The following is a 14,803-nucleotide window of genomic DNA, read 5'->3' as shown; positions in this document are numbered from 1 at the left end:
ACACACACTGTCACATCTCGGTACATCATCTTCTCCACACACATAGACAAACACACTCTCACATCTCCATACATCAGTGGTCCCTAACCGCGGCCATGAACTGGTACTGGGCCATGGATTATTTGGTACCAGGCTGCACAGAAAGAATAAAAAGCTTTTTATGTTGGGCACCCGACTGTTCAGAAAAAAGTGTATGTCTATATGTTGTTGTCAATCTTTCTTTTATCCAGGTACTACTGATGATGAAAAAAATACACTGCAGCATTACACCAATGTGCTCAACTACATAGTTTTTTTTCCCTGTTTGCCACCTCCCCATACATTTGTTTGCAGGAAAGCTAGACTATGAAGAAAGCTGCACTTCATTTGTTAATAACAAACGTGGGGTGATGAGGGTGGAGAGAAGGCATTATTATGATCCTCACTACAGTTCATTGGCTAATGATAAAGACTGCGCATGGGAGGGCGTGACCACAAAACCCAATGCAGTTCATTGGTAGGGGGGATGTGCTTGTTGACTGAACTTGGAATATTATATCTGTGACGGTGTTGAGAGAAAATGCATTAAAATACGTAAATCCAAATTTACAGTACAAGTTTTTTTAATTTCTTTGCTATTGTCAGGATCAGGACTCACCATTTCAGTAGCACTAAAACACATGCAAGCAGATCAGAAAATATATTGTTTCTTACTTCATTTGTCTAATATACCTACTATCTTCAGACACAGTGTGTGTGTGTGTGTGTGTGTGTGTGTGTGTGTGTGTGTGTGTGTGTGTGTGCATGTGTGTGGAAGTCTGTGTGACTATTGCCTCACTAATGACAGAGGGACAATATTTTAAAGACTACATTTTTTTTTGAAAAGTAATAATTTTTAAATTAATGGAATGGAATGAATTCCAAATTGTAATGTTTTTACTGAAATTGGTTTTGCATGAAGCTCTGAGTTTTTTCCACTGTCTCACGAGAGTGTGACAGAACCACAGAGGGTCAGAGAGACAGATCCACAAAGCAAACTCCAATAAAAAGCATTCTAAAAATACCTCTGATCAGAGTTTTAATGGCACCCATTGAATATCAATTGGAATCTGAAAATTAGACAAATTATTTAAAAGTTACTTAATATATTATTCATTTTTTGCTTAATATAATTTTTCTGAAATAAATAGGGATTTAAAGCCCAGTTATAACTAATATTTTTTTAATTTGCAAAAGTTAGACCAGTTAATATTGAGAGCAATCCTAGAGTAGCCAGAAAAGAAGCTAAGTTCTATATGGAAGGTAAATTCAGTTCTTAAAAAGACTTCTGATATCAAAAAGAAGTCTAGCCCATGCTTTATAACAATGAGAATAAAAAGTGCAATTCAGTAATGAGGTGGAGTTTTTTTTTTTAAATGAAAAGGATTAAATAAATTTAAATCTGTTTTTAAATCTGGGATAGCAATTGATGTATAACTATTGTAAGATCTGATCCTACTTGTTCCAGCAATCATAGGATCAATAATAGCATTACAGTCCCCCTCCAACTATAAAGTAATGATCACAGAAATGATGTAGTAAATTACAGATTGTCATGAGAAATTCATATTGTTTACTACAAGGTGAATATATATTAATAAGTAATATTGGTTTGTCCAAATATTTGTTTTTGATTATGGCATAGCACCATCTCTCATCAATGGCCGAATCATGTTGCAAAATTGTATCCTTAAAAGATTTTGTTAATAAAAATTGCAACACCAGTACTATCAGATTTATTGCCCGACTCAATAATTTCTTTATGCTGTGATTTGGGTCCAATGCTTTGATGTCATATGAGTTTCTTATAAGAATATGAGTTCTGCTTTCCATTTGAAAGTTAAGTGGAACATTAAGTTTCTCTTTTTGTTTTTTTTGGATAGCTTTAACATTTCATAAATCAATTATCCACATCTAAATTCCCCTCCAATATATTTAATGGGACGGAAAAATGTAATAAAAGTAACATATTCCTCAAAGCAAATATTATAGAAAAGATCTAACAAGGAAAGCAAGTAGCACTTAACTCTTCATGTCAAAAACCTGTGCCTAACACTAGTCTGCAGCTCCAGGACGAGAGTAGCATAATATAACATAGAAGGTTAGTGATAGGGAAAACACAGTAACACTGACCTTTTATATAACCTCTGCCCTTTAACCTATTTACAATAACAAGCAAGATAAGACCTCCCTTTAAGTAGGATAAGTATAACATAGCTAGCCTATAATACAACCAGTTCTTACCGCTCGGCACCTGTTTTACTGTGAGTCCCTACTAGGGACTAACTGTGAGTTACAATTTTACTTGTAATTGTCTGTCCATGAGAACTGTGAATCCCTCCTAGGGAACACTTCTAAACCAATGTACATAAGGTATATTGCCACTTTTTTATATATTCTAATTGTTTTCTAACTTCTTGTGCAACCTTTTGCATATTTGACTATGTGGAGCTTTTCTCCCCAGGCCTCCGCTGAAGGTGGACATGTATCCAGTCAGACTATCCCAGTAAACAAATGTAAAATAAATAAAATAAAATAAATTTACACCAAGCAGTTCTAAGTGAAAGACTGACTACAAAAGTTTTGAAATAGTATTTGACAAGCAGCTATCTATTCATTATTGCAATGAAAAATCAAATATATTTAACAGTGCAAACTTAACATGTTTATCTTATAATATATTTAACTTTTAAAGAAATATAGTCATTTATTCATTACTACTGAAACATGGTTTGCTTATATCCACAGAGATTTCCATAAAAAATAGGAAGTGCATTTAGCAATTGACGTTGAGTATAAACTACCCCTTGGCAACTGTTGATCTGAAGGTTCAGCGCTTAGATCAACTGACAGCTTAAACAAAAAATATTCTTTAAGTAGTGTGGAAAAATGCCACTGAAATTTAAAAAACACACAAATAGTAAACTGACTCCCCTTTATTTTGACAAAAAGAGAAAGGATAGTACACTAATATTTTCCATCAGAACACTGATTGTTCATTCAGGAAAAAAATTAAAAACATTGAAAAGGATTTGTTTTGCTTCTTTCAGTGATCTGACTGTATATTTAACTCCCTTATGTTGAAATATTAATATAGAGGAGTAATGCATCTGAAATTTGATCTTTTTGGTAATTAACAAAGAACAAAACAGTACAAGTTTTTGTCTGTCTTTCTTAACTTGCAGAGGGAGGTCCTGGACAAAAGTGATCTTGTTCTTATTCCATTTCAGAACTTTTTTCTTTTTAGCAACAGCAAGGATTTTGTAAGCATCCCGATAATTTAAAAGTTTAACATATACTGGCCTTGGTTTATCTGGTACAGGTGAAGTTCTAATTGCTCAATGTGCTCTCGCAATGATACTTTGGTTAGCTTCACCTGGCAGCTAAAGATTTGATGTAGGGTTTCCAGTAATTTTTGTGTTTATATTTTTCAGATAATCTTTGTACTAGTATATTGTTGTGTCTACTTCTAGCTTCCAAGTCCAAAATTTTTACTTGTATAGCTTGAATGCTCTTTCTGTCTGACTGTGAATCTTTTTGAAGTTGATCGATTTTTATTTCATTCTCAATCGTTTTTGCTTCTGTTGCTTCCAATCTGTTAGCAGTTTGATTGATTGTAGTACCAAATGTCAGAAGTTGCTCGAAAAGTTGTTGTATGGCTGTTTGTAATGGTTGAAGTGTTAACTTTAACCCTTCAAGGACAAAAAGTTGTTCTGTCTACAATTTAGTTGACATTTTTGTTACCGTCTTGTTGTCTAGTGGTTTGTGCATGTTTGGAAACAACCTCTTTCTCTGTTGTAGACACTATTGACAATTTTGTTTTAGTTGTTTGAGTGGCCATATGTTCAGTTTCAATTGATATTTTGTTAGTCCAATACAGTATTTTTAAATAATAAGCTATTCCAGTTCTTTCTTTTGAATTTCACAAATTCACCTTAATCTGTTCTCTTAGTTTTCTTTCTAGGTCTTGATTTGCATTCTCGGATGGTTCAATTTCCCTTTTGTAATAAGGTAAGTCCGTATAAAATTATGTCAAATCATTCATACAGAAAATTAAATAGTTTTAGGTAATTTTAGTAGTTTGTTTTCGATAAGCTACCAAAATAAAATAATTATAGAGATATGGGTCGTTTAGTGTGGAGCTAATCTGACAGTGCTTACAGGTCGGCCACCATCTTATCTCTATGCCTGGATTCTATTTGCACACATATACAGAATATTAAATGCATGGCAGTTTACTGCCCTACCCAACAGAAACATGTACCCTGCCATGGCACTGTAGACAATGTATGACAAGCCCCCACACTGACTGCATGGATGAAAATTACAACATAAACAAAACATATAGTACTAGCATTCCTTCTGGGAAATCCTCAAGCAAATAAAGAGGCAGGTAATAGGGTCATATCTGCAAACCAACATCTACTGCAAGTTGACAAATCTAAACTCCCAACAAGTCAAATGCTGTACTGCTTCTCCATTGCCAAATTATGAAATGCACTCCCATTAGCTATTAAGACTACCAGTAACTTATCCTCTTCCAAAACAGTTCTGAAACAGCATCTGTCCACTCTCTGGTGCTATAGATGCTCTAAGTTCCATCTTCCTAAGACTTGACTCCTCTTCCTTGCATCATATCACCTTTTTTCTCGACTCTCATCCTCCAAAACCTTGACTCCTATTACTTCTTCACAGTCATGACTTCTAGCACCAATCCCTCCCAACTTCTAATACATATACCTTTAGATAGTTATTCTAATTCTTCCTGTATTACTCAACTTCTACATTCATAATAGAGTGCACTCTAGAGTGTATACTCACATTAGAATGTACCTGAACATGTACCTTGGATTTACTTCACTGCCTTGTGTTTGTGTATTATTATCTCTCTGTACCACCTATATTATCTCTCTGTACCACCTCTATATTCCTAATTTATTTTTTAGTATCTATACTGCCTGTTATAACTATGCTTCTTCTTAATACAAACTGTTACAGTGTTATGTAATTTTATTCTGTTTTGTTGTGGAGCTTTTCTCCCCGGGCCTCCACTGAAAATGGGTTCTTCTTGGCCCAGTGGACTTGCCTGGTAAACAAATGCCAAAAATAAATAAATAAATAAATACATAATCAACTGTTAGGATTTGCACTACCTTTTGAACAAAAACACTTCAATGAAAACATTTTCCCCATAAACTTTAAACAATTCCGTATTTGTGGAGACTGGAGAGGCTAGGCTTTCTAAATGAAGGGGCTTGTATGGATGCTTCTTAACATAATTTTGGGCATTCATACATCGCTACCAGTATGTCTGCATATTGCCAATGTGTAGCCATGCCGAGGCGTTACTATTTAGTTATATGAGCATCTATGGCTAATGCACATAATTCTACATATGTCACTTAGATATGTCTTTTATTAATATAAAAAGTGGCCTATGCAGTGACAGCTGTCTTAATGAGGTCACATGGGTATTATAACACAATGCACTAGCAGTCAGTGCACTTTACACATGCACAAGTGGACACAGGACATAATAATTCGTTAGGCTGTTATTTTTTCATTGTGAGATAAGCCTGTCTGCAAAGCTGCACTGATAAATAGATCAGAGACCAAACAAGTATAATTGCATGCAACAGCTCAACACACTGGGTAACAAAGGGTCTAACTATCTCTATTTTTGGGTGGGAGGACATATGTGTAATGATGAGGAGGGGGAAGATATGTGTGTATTTATCAGGGATGGACATTTCTTATGGTATATGTATATTCTATTTTTAAGAGTACTGGGTTTGCAATGCATCTTGTTGTTATGTAGTAGACTAATATCACTCATTTGTAGTGAGCCCATGAGCATCAACATTCACATGCATCAGTCTACTACATATATCTGTTGTCAATGGTTTCCTAGCACATACACAAACAATTATTTATATGTGAAATTTTCATGAGTATTGCTGGATAATGTATTGACATGGTTTGCTTGTAGGGGGCCACAGATACAATACTTCACACAGAGACCATGACTTTTTATGTACAACACTATACATTTGACCACATGTCCTGCAACACACCTAAGCACACATTTCAGGTAATGGTAATTGAAGCACTGCACAACTGCTTGCATATTCTAGAATACTGTCATAGCTTACTGCATGTAGGTAGTAGGTTACAGTGTACTGTTGTATTGTATTTCCTGCTTGCCTAAAATATATATTTGTAAATCTCTGATATGTCATATCATTCATACATAATAGTAATAACTGTCTTTTTTTCCTTCCCTCCTTTGGTCACTATCATATTATTTCTTCTTCCATTTTGTAACACATTTTTTTTTCTTTGCTATTTTACTTCTATCAATTTATGTTGCCATTTATTATAGCATCTGCCATGGATATGTCAGTGACATGTCCCAGGTCACCAGCACCCCCCACCAGTCCCAGCCTTTGCCTCTATTCCACATGGCTATAAGCCATCCTTCACAATGGGTGAAGGGGAACTGATAGGTTGCCTCCCTTATGGTCTCTTGTTTCCTCTGGTAACACTGCCAGGGGTGTGCAGTTTAATACCCACAGAGAACTGGTGGAAGTAAAGAGGCAGTCAACTGGTCAGTGCCTGAAAGCTTGACATGGACAGTTGGAAAAGGTCCTTGTGCTGCTTACAGAGTCACACTTCTATCTGTCTCAGCCTGCACCACCAAAGGTGCAGTCCAGTGTGATACTGAAGGGTATGCTCTCCCTATTCCCCACCCTGCTGTTCTCCTTCTTTGTGTTTTCCATTCCTGCCATGTTTGCTGGCCACTTATCCCCATCACTGCTGTCCTCCTTTTGTCTGTGTGCCTATAATTCGATTGTATGCCCCAAGTATGTCAGCACCTCCTTTGTCAGTGTATGCCTCTGCTTTATGTTTTTTTTTGTGCACCTACTTCTAAACCTATCATATTTCTTACCCATAAATCCTTCCCCATCTTTCCATTTCACCCCCCAAAAAAATTGGATGTTAGTCACTGCAAATATATGTATCTCTCTCTCTCTCTCTGTGTGTGTGTGTATATATATATATATATATATATATATATATATATATATATGCCCTTCCTTCTCATTCCTACTGCCTTTCTTACCTTTCCTGTTTCCTTCGCATATGTTTGTCTGTCTGCTGCACCCCCCCAATCTATCATAGGGTCATAGGTTCATAGGAAGTTACTAGGCTATCAACCCAGAGGTCATTTCAAGCCTAACCATTTCATCCCAATGTAATACTATAGATAATCTAGTCAGTACCCAGGATTATATTTAGTAATGACTGCCCATGTTCAGGAGGGTTGAAGATGCTATCTCCAGTATGAGTTTACAGTACCCCATCCACTCATCTAGGTTCCTTTTGAACAGTGTCATAGAGGTGGTCTGTTTCACATGAATTGGCAGCCTATTCCAAACACCCAGTAGTCGCTGGGAGATAAATTTGTTCCTCCAGCATGTCCTATTCAAGTCGCAGGCCATATTTAGGTCCCTGGAATGGGTAGATTTAGCCCTGTTTGTAATTTGTGCAGCAAAGTCATTATGTTTGGGTTGGAGATTGCTCTGTAAGCTAAGCAAATGTCTCCCTTTAGAAGTCTATATGATACTGAGTATAGCGACAGGGACTTTAGTTGGTCTGTGTAAGGCATGTGCTGGAGTCCCTTGATTTTCTTTGTTGGAAACCTCTGAGGTCTCTCCAAATGCTGCAGGTGCTTTGTGTGGTACATGCCATAATGGGCATTATACTCAATTATGGGCATGATTAGTGACAAGTGTGTGGGGTTATAACCTCCTTTGCTCTAGAGGTGATGCCTTTGCTAATCAAGTGTGCTATGTAGAAAGCCTTCCTTACTACAGTAGACACATGGTGGTCAAAGTTAAGGTTGCAGTCTACTTGTGATCCCAGATCCATTATCACTTCATAGCTACATAGGATATTGTTGTTAATTTGATAATGTGAAGGGACAATGTTTTTACCGAAGGGAATGATGATGCATTTTCTTACATTTAGTTTGAGACCATGACTAAGACACCAGTCACTGGTCTGTGTAAGACCCTCCTGAACTAGAATGACATAATTTGGGAATTTGATAATTGTACACATTCTGGAGTCGACTGCAAACTTGGTCAGCTACAGCCCATTAGTTTTTGCCTGAACTTTTGAGAAGTATATACCAAACATTAGAGGGCCCAGCACTGACCCTTATGGCATCCACTGGTGACAGGTCTGCTGGTTGACGTGGAGTCACCCACTTAGAAAGTGTATGACTGGTTTGTGAGCCAGTTGGCAACCCATCTTACAACAAAGGAGTATTCAGTTTGCTAAGTTTATTGGTAATGCTTGAGTCTGGGATTGTGTCAAAGGCCTTGGCCAAGTCAAGATATGCTGTGTGCACAGATTTGCTCTCATCAATGGCCCTGGTCATATTTTCAAAGAAATTCTCCAGGTTTAACATGCAGAATCTGCCCTTGATGAATCCAAACTGGGTCAGATTCAAGGTTTGGAGGTCGCCTATGTCTTTTTATGAGGTCGATGATGATACTTCCATGGCTTTACACATGAGGCTGGTCAGACGTATGGGTCTATAATTCCCTGGGTCTGTTGCTAAGCCACCTTTGTGGAGGAGAATAATTGTTGCTGTTCTCCATTCTGCAAAAACAAAGCCAGTGGTTAGGCTGTGATTGAAATAGCATACTTAATGGTGATGGTGGAGTTCTGAAACTTCTTGACAGGGCACTTTCAAGTGTGGTAGATGTAAAGCCCATCACTTTATTGATAGGAGTAACTTCTTTAAACATCCAACCACAGGAGTACACCATTCTTTCAAAGTTTTTGCTACATGTAATAGTCAACTTTTAGTGTATTTGGCTTCCTGTCAACATTGTGCTGCATTTTATGTAGGAAAAAACTATCAACGGTTGAAAGACAGGATACTACACCATCTAAGGGACATTAAACATAAGGATCTTAGAAAAACACTAGCGAACCGTGTTTTATCAAACCCTACCCATGCATTCACTTTTAAAGTTATTGAGTGCCTTTCTGTAAGCAATAGGGGTAGAGATGTACGAAACCAAACAGAAATCTGTGAAATAAGTTGAATTGTAAACTTAAGGGCTTTGAAACCCATTCTTAAAAATAGATGTTTAACTATTGGCTAAACTTGAGGGCTTGCCCATTGTACCGGTACTCTATCTTTTATGATATGATTGGAGGATCCAAGGGCATTTACACAATGGAGACTGTTGATTGGATGGTATCAGTATAATTCACTAAGTAGGACATAGGAAGTTATGATCTGAAGAAAGTGAATCGCTGAAAGCGCTTATCGTTCCAAGAGGCTTCTGCTTGTGAAAGCTTTTGTTTTAATATTGTTATACGTTTTAATTTAAAAGTTTTTATTTTGAAAAAGTATGTTTATCTGTGGTGGTGTGCCTAGGAGACTATAACTGTTTTTGCTTCTTTTTCGACTTGGGATGCCTTTAGCAGTTACGAGTTTAGTCTTTTTGTGTAATTCCATATCTTGGACATTGTACTTGTGGAAATAAAAAAATATGAATCTTGAAATAGCACACAAAGCATTCTGGCATACATAACATGGCTTTAACAGTTGTGTACCACATTCTGAAAACTGCATTTTGTGTTAACAGTCTCCAGCTATAGTTTGTGTTGTATAGTTTATTCAGTATCATATAAAGTGCATGCTTGATTTTTTTTTGTTTTGTTTCTAAGTCACATTTGTATAAACTACTTTGTGCTTGAAGCTAGAATGCACATGATCCCTAGCTTTTTCACCACTCATAACCTGAAAATTTTTCTGTAGAGCAACTCTTACGCTTGTCAGCACTTTATTCACTCAGAACATCAAAGATCGCATGAGAAAATGTCAGGACAGGAGGAGAGCTGCTGATGCCAAGTCACATACAGGATATATCAATCTTTCATCAGGTGTAAATCTGTTATTCATTAATACAAGAGCTGCAAATACTCATTGGCTGCATGCCCTACAGTGTTGGTTACAGTTTTGCTAAAGTTATGGTAACAAGTCATATGAGTTAGCAAATTAGAATAGTCATGCCTAGTGCATTACTATAAAGAATTTCTGTAGTATTTATTTATGCTTTTGTTAAGGAGGCAACAGCTTAGGATTAATTTGGAAGCACGATAAAGATGCCCTGCTAGTCTTACACCCAGAATGCTTTTTAATTTTTTTTTTCAGATTTCCACATAAAAAGAAAGAAGTTGAACTTGGAAGTTAGGACGTGAAGACAGAAAGGAGGACGTGAGATTAAAATCACCTCTGAGTATGCCTAGAAAAGTAAAAAGAATCCATTTATGCATCAGAAATATTTAATATTAGCATCAGTTAAACATATTTATGTATCATTTAATGAAACACATTACAATGACCATAAGTGCATAAAACATTAATAACAATAAGCAAATGCATATATTCTTTTTTTAATGATTTATAATGTGGTCTTGTATCAGACATTCAAATATCATATAATCCACAAGTCTATTTTTAAGCACTTTTAAGCACTCTGACCAAATGTTATTGCAAAAGGTCTTCAAGAAGATCTCACAAATGGAGACCTTTAGAGATGACTTTTAACTTTAAAGTGCAAGCAGTAAAAACTTTTACTAAGGATGAGAAAAAGAATTGTAAGTATTAAAACAACCACCAAGATTCCTCTTAGTAAAAATAGCACCAGAGAATGAATGCTGCATTATTTTAATTATTTTATATTATGCATTAGAAATCAGCATCTGAAGTCATGCTGTACACTGGCATGGAGACCATACTTGCTGAGACAGCCAACAAGCTATAGGGGTATATGTTTTTGGTGTCTTTGCCAAGTACAGAATCAAGTAGTTGCACACAGGTTTGGTGATGAAGATGTTAAGGACACCTTCGGCAGAGTTTCTATCATGCCCTTCTTTTGTATTCATAGAAAGAGTCCATAAAGTAAGGAGTGATTAACCACATGCAGTAAATTCTGAAGTTCTGCTACAGACATTCAGGTCTAAAGAGCTGAAAAGCCAGTGTCTCAAAGCCAGGAATTTGAGTGTCTTGTAGCTTGTGTAGAGTGCTGTTCACACTCGAACATGAGTTCAGGCGAGTAGATGTTGCATCTCACCTGAACACACTATTTGATTCTGAGTGATGAAAGTGTGGCTACCATGGCTGAAGGAGGGAGAGGGGTGGGGATGTAGATTAGGGCAGTGAGTGATTTAGGTTTAAGGATTGGGAGGTAAGTTTTAAGTTTAGGGAATAGGAGGCGAGTTTTGGGGTTAGGGAGCAGGAAGGGAGTTTTCAGGGTTAGGCAGTGAGAAGGGAGACTTAGATTTAAGGACTGGGAGGGGAGTTTTAGGGTTAGGAAGTGATTGAGGAATTTAGATTTTGGGTGCTGGGTTGGAGTTTTAAGCTAAGGGAGTGAGGACTCAGGTTTGGAATTGGTTGGTGTGTTTTAGAGTTACAGTTAGGGCTCTGTTAGGGCTATACTGTTTTATATGGTCATATTTTGGGAGGGCTAAGTAGTTACAGAAAAATCAGAGTAGTGGGAGTTAGGGCACTTGCTTTTTGAGCAAGTGGTAGTGAGTAGGTATAAACCAAAAATAACTTCCTGCCCATACGGCAACTGCATGTGAGTAGGTGTGTCATGAGCTACTAGAGAGTGAATACTTGTTGCAGACTCAAATTGTGCCGATGAATGATATACATTCTTTCAAAAACAGATCTAAAGACCCCTTGATCTTGGTTTCCAGATTTGGCTGTCTCTTCCTCGATTTTCAACATTTGCATGAAGTTTGCAGCCTTTAAATAGCTTGGCTGGAGATGGAAAAACTTTCTTCCCAGGAGGACATCCCAATAATGATTCATTCTCACATTGTCCACCAAAAATAGTTACTTCCAAAAGGATACAGGAATAAATGGAAAAGAAATGGATGACAACTCAGTAAGTTTTTGAGCTGTATGTGTAAATAATGATAAAGATTGCTGTTTACCTTACAGTTCTAGAGAGTGTCTGACCTTGGCTACCTGTTGGACAAGTTTGCCTGTTCACATCTGTATGGGTTATCTAGTCCAGTTCCCCCTACATTCCTAAGACGTACTGCTTGACACGGATACTGTCTTTTTGATACATACTGCATTTTTGCACTTGCTACATGAGTACCTTTTGATACCAAATAAAAATAATAATGAAACAAACAATAAACAAGCAAATAAATGCCTTTTCTATGTGACAACTAAAATTAATCTCAAACAGTGTGGAGAGAACAAAGGTAAATTCAATAATAGGGAAGTGTTTTTGTAAAGTGGAAGAAACAAAATGCAAAAGGTGCTATGACTGTCCATTTCAGAAAATAATTACACTTTTCATGAACTGCCAGTAACAACACAATTTTTGTATTTTCCATCTCATCATCCAGCCTGTTCCATCACCCACTGGAAACCATTTATTCCTGTATCCTTTTGGAAGTAACTATTTTTGGTGGACAATGTGAGAATGAATCACTATTGGGATGTCCTCCTGGGAAGCTCATTTATTTTTTCCATATTGACTTACCACTAATCCTACCCCTTGAAAAAGAACATCTAGCTGTGTCAAGAAAGGGCTTGCCTACATGCTAGGATGTTTATGATCCGTATGCTCATTTCATTCTTATTTTCTGACTGAAATATGCTCCCGTGGCCTCCAGTGAGGAAGCCGTAGCCAGGCAGGTAACCCCACTTCCCCTCCAACATGGTGAGCCAGTATTACTTTAGTCATTCTCACCCAAAACAAACTCTTGTAGTATGAAGGCTGGCTACTTGAACCATGACCTCTTCACCCATGGTCTATATTATAACAGTGAATGCTTAAAATAGTGAATGCTGTATAATCAACCCTAAAATATTGAAACGGCAAAATGCCGAACACACAGAACAGCAATGTTTTTCCAAGGGGAAAAAAATTGCTGCTCCGTATAAAAACAAAATACAAGCACAAAATAAAGTGGGCACCCCCCTACTTAAATATACCAACTCCGAGACTGCACCACAATGGAAGAGACGGCAAAGTCCTGAAAACAGCCCAGTGAATTATTTCACTGTGAAAAAAATCGGCGTTTCGTGTGTTCGGGAATTTGCTATTTCAATTAAACAGCATTCGCTATTTTAAGCATTCGCTGATTTAAAAGGGAACCTTCAGCCACAGTCAGGATTCCACTCTCTGTGCCTTAGAGCTATCAATGTATAACCAGTATATCTGCATTTATTAGACAACATACTTATTAATAAGCTGTGCTCTAACTTGGCAGCTCTGAAAAGTTAGAAATGGTGGCATCCCTCAAAACTGTCCAGATATTTGCTGAATGTCCAGATTTTGGCCTTTTCCTCATAAAATTTGTGATTTTGCACCAACTCACTTGAGGACTGGAGTCACTAAGTAATCAGAGACAATTGTGTTTCAGCCTTTATATCCTTCAGAACATGCATGTTAATGCAAAACCTCTTATTTTATCAACTTAAGACTGTAAAAGTAATATTTCAAATATGTACCTGATTTTGGGCCTATGTATGTTAGGGGTGATCTAGTTGTTCAGTATTTGGGAACTTATTTGGACAGTGACCTAACCTTTGACCAACATCTGCCCAATGTTAAAAGAAAGTCCTTCTATACTGTACAGCTTATAAAAAGGGATTGTGTTTAGATCTAGGCATGTCATTTCCCCCTTTACGCAGCCCTCATTAGGCCAATAATTGAATATAACAACCCCTTTGGCTTGTATCTGTTCAGACACATGTAACAATTGCAATGCCTACATTGATACCTTACTAAAAGGATACAAGGCCTAAACAACATGGTCCACAAGGACAGACTCAAAGCCTTGTCACTGTACTTGGTACCCTTCAGACTGCTAAGAGGTCACCTCTGTCTGGCATACAAGGCATCCTGCAACCCATTACTGATGGATTTACTGCACATAAGCAAGTCAAATGGCATCAGAAATATGTCTAGGGATTTAAACCTTTTCTGTAACATCAACAGAATGGTTTGGAGGGACAGGTATATTTTGCAGAGGATACCACTGTTCTGGAACAGACTACTATTCCACATGAAACAAAGTTCATCCCTGTCGATATTCAAGTACAACTCAGATTTATGGATGGTAAACAGAAAACACACCTTAGGACTGCCCCCTGTACTACTAATGATCAGAGGAAGCTCTTAAATGATTTATCCCATGCATGGTTCCCACAAATTATCTATGGTATGATCCCAGTTATTCTCATTAGGGGTAATGTATAATTGTCAGTCATGGGATTGATAATGCCAATCTATAATCAAATGCGATAGTTTATTTCAAGTATAAAAAAGAGAACCTGACTAGGCTTAAAAGGCCAGTAAGGGCACTAGCCTGGCACTTTCCTCTAAACCTGTGACTCAATTTCATTTGGTTTTGTCCAGGTCTTTTGAGCTAAGAGGTTGAAAGTATGAATGGTTATGTGATGTTGACACCAAGTAACTTTGAATGCTGCCGCATAGGATTTCTGGCATAATACAGTAATACTTCAGTAATGCATCATTACAGAGTCTCTTATTGCTGTAACTGAAAGACCAAAAGTCATTAAATTAAAATGGGCTGGTTCTGCATTAGCACACAACAAATATATTAATGGGGCATACTGTTTAACAAACTTTCTAAAGCATTCTCATAGGTTCATAGGAGATTACTAGGCTAAAAGTTTAAGAGCCCTTTCAAGCCTGGCCAGTAT

The sequence above is a fragment of the Protopterus annectens genome, chromosome 3.part1 (genome assembly GCF_019279795.1).
Source record: "Protopterus annectens isolate FY-2018-M chromosome 3.part1, PAN1.0, whole genome shotgun sequence".
Taxonomy (NCBI): domain Eukaryota; kingdom Metazoa; phylum Chordata; order Ceratodontiformes; family Protopteridae; genus Protopterus; species Protopterus annectens.
This window is presented reverse-complemented; position numbering follows the sequence as displayed.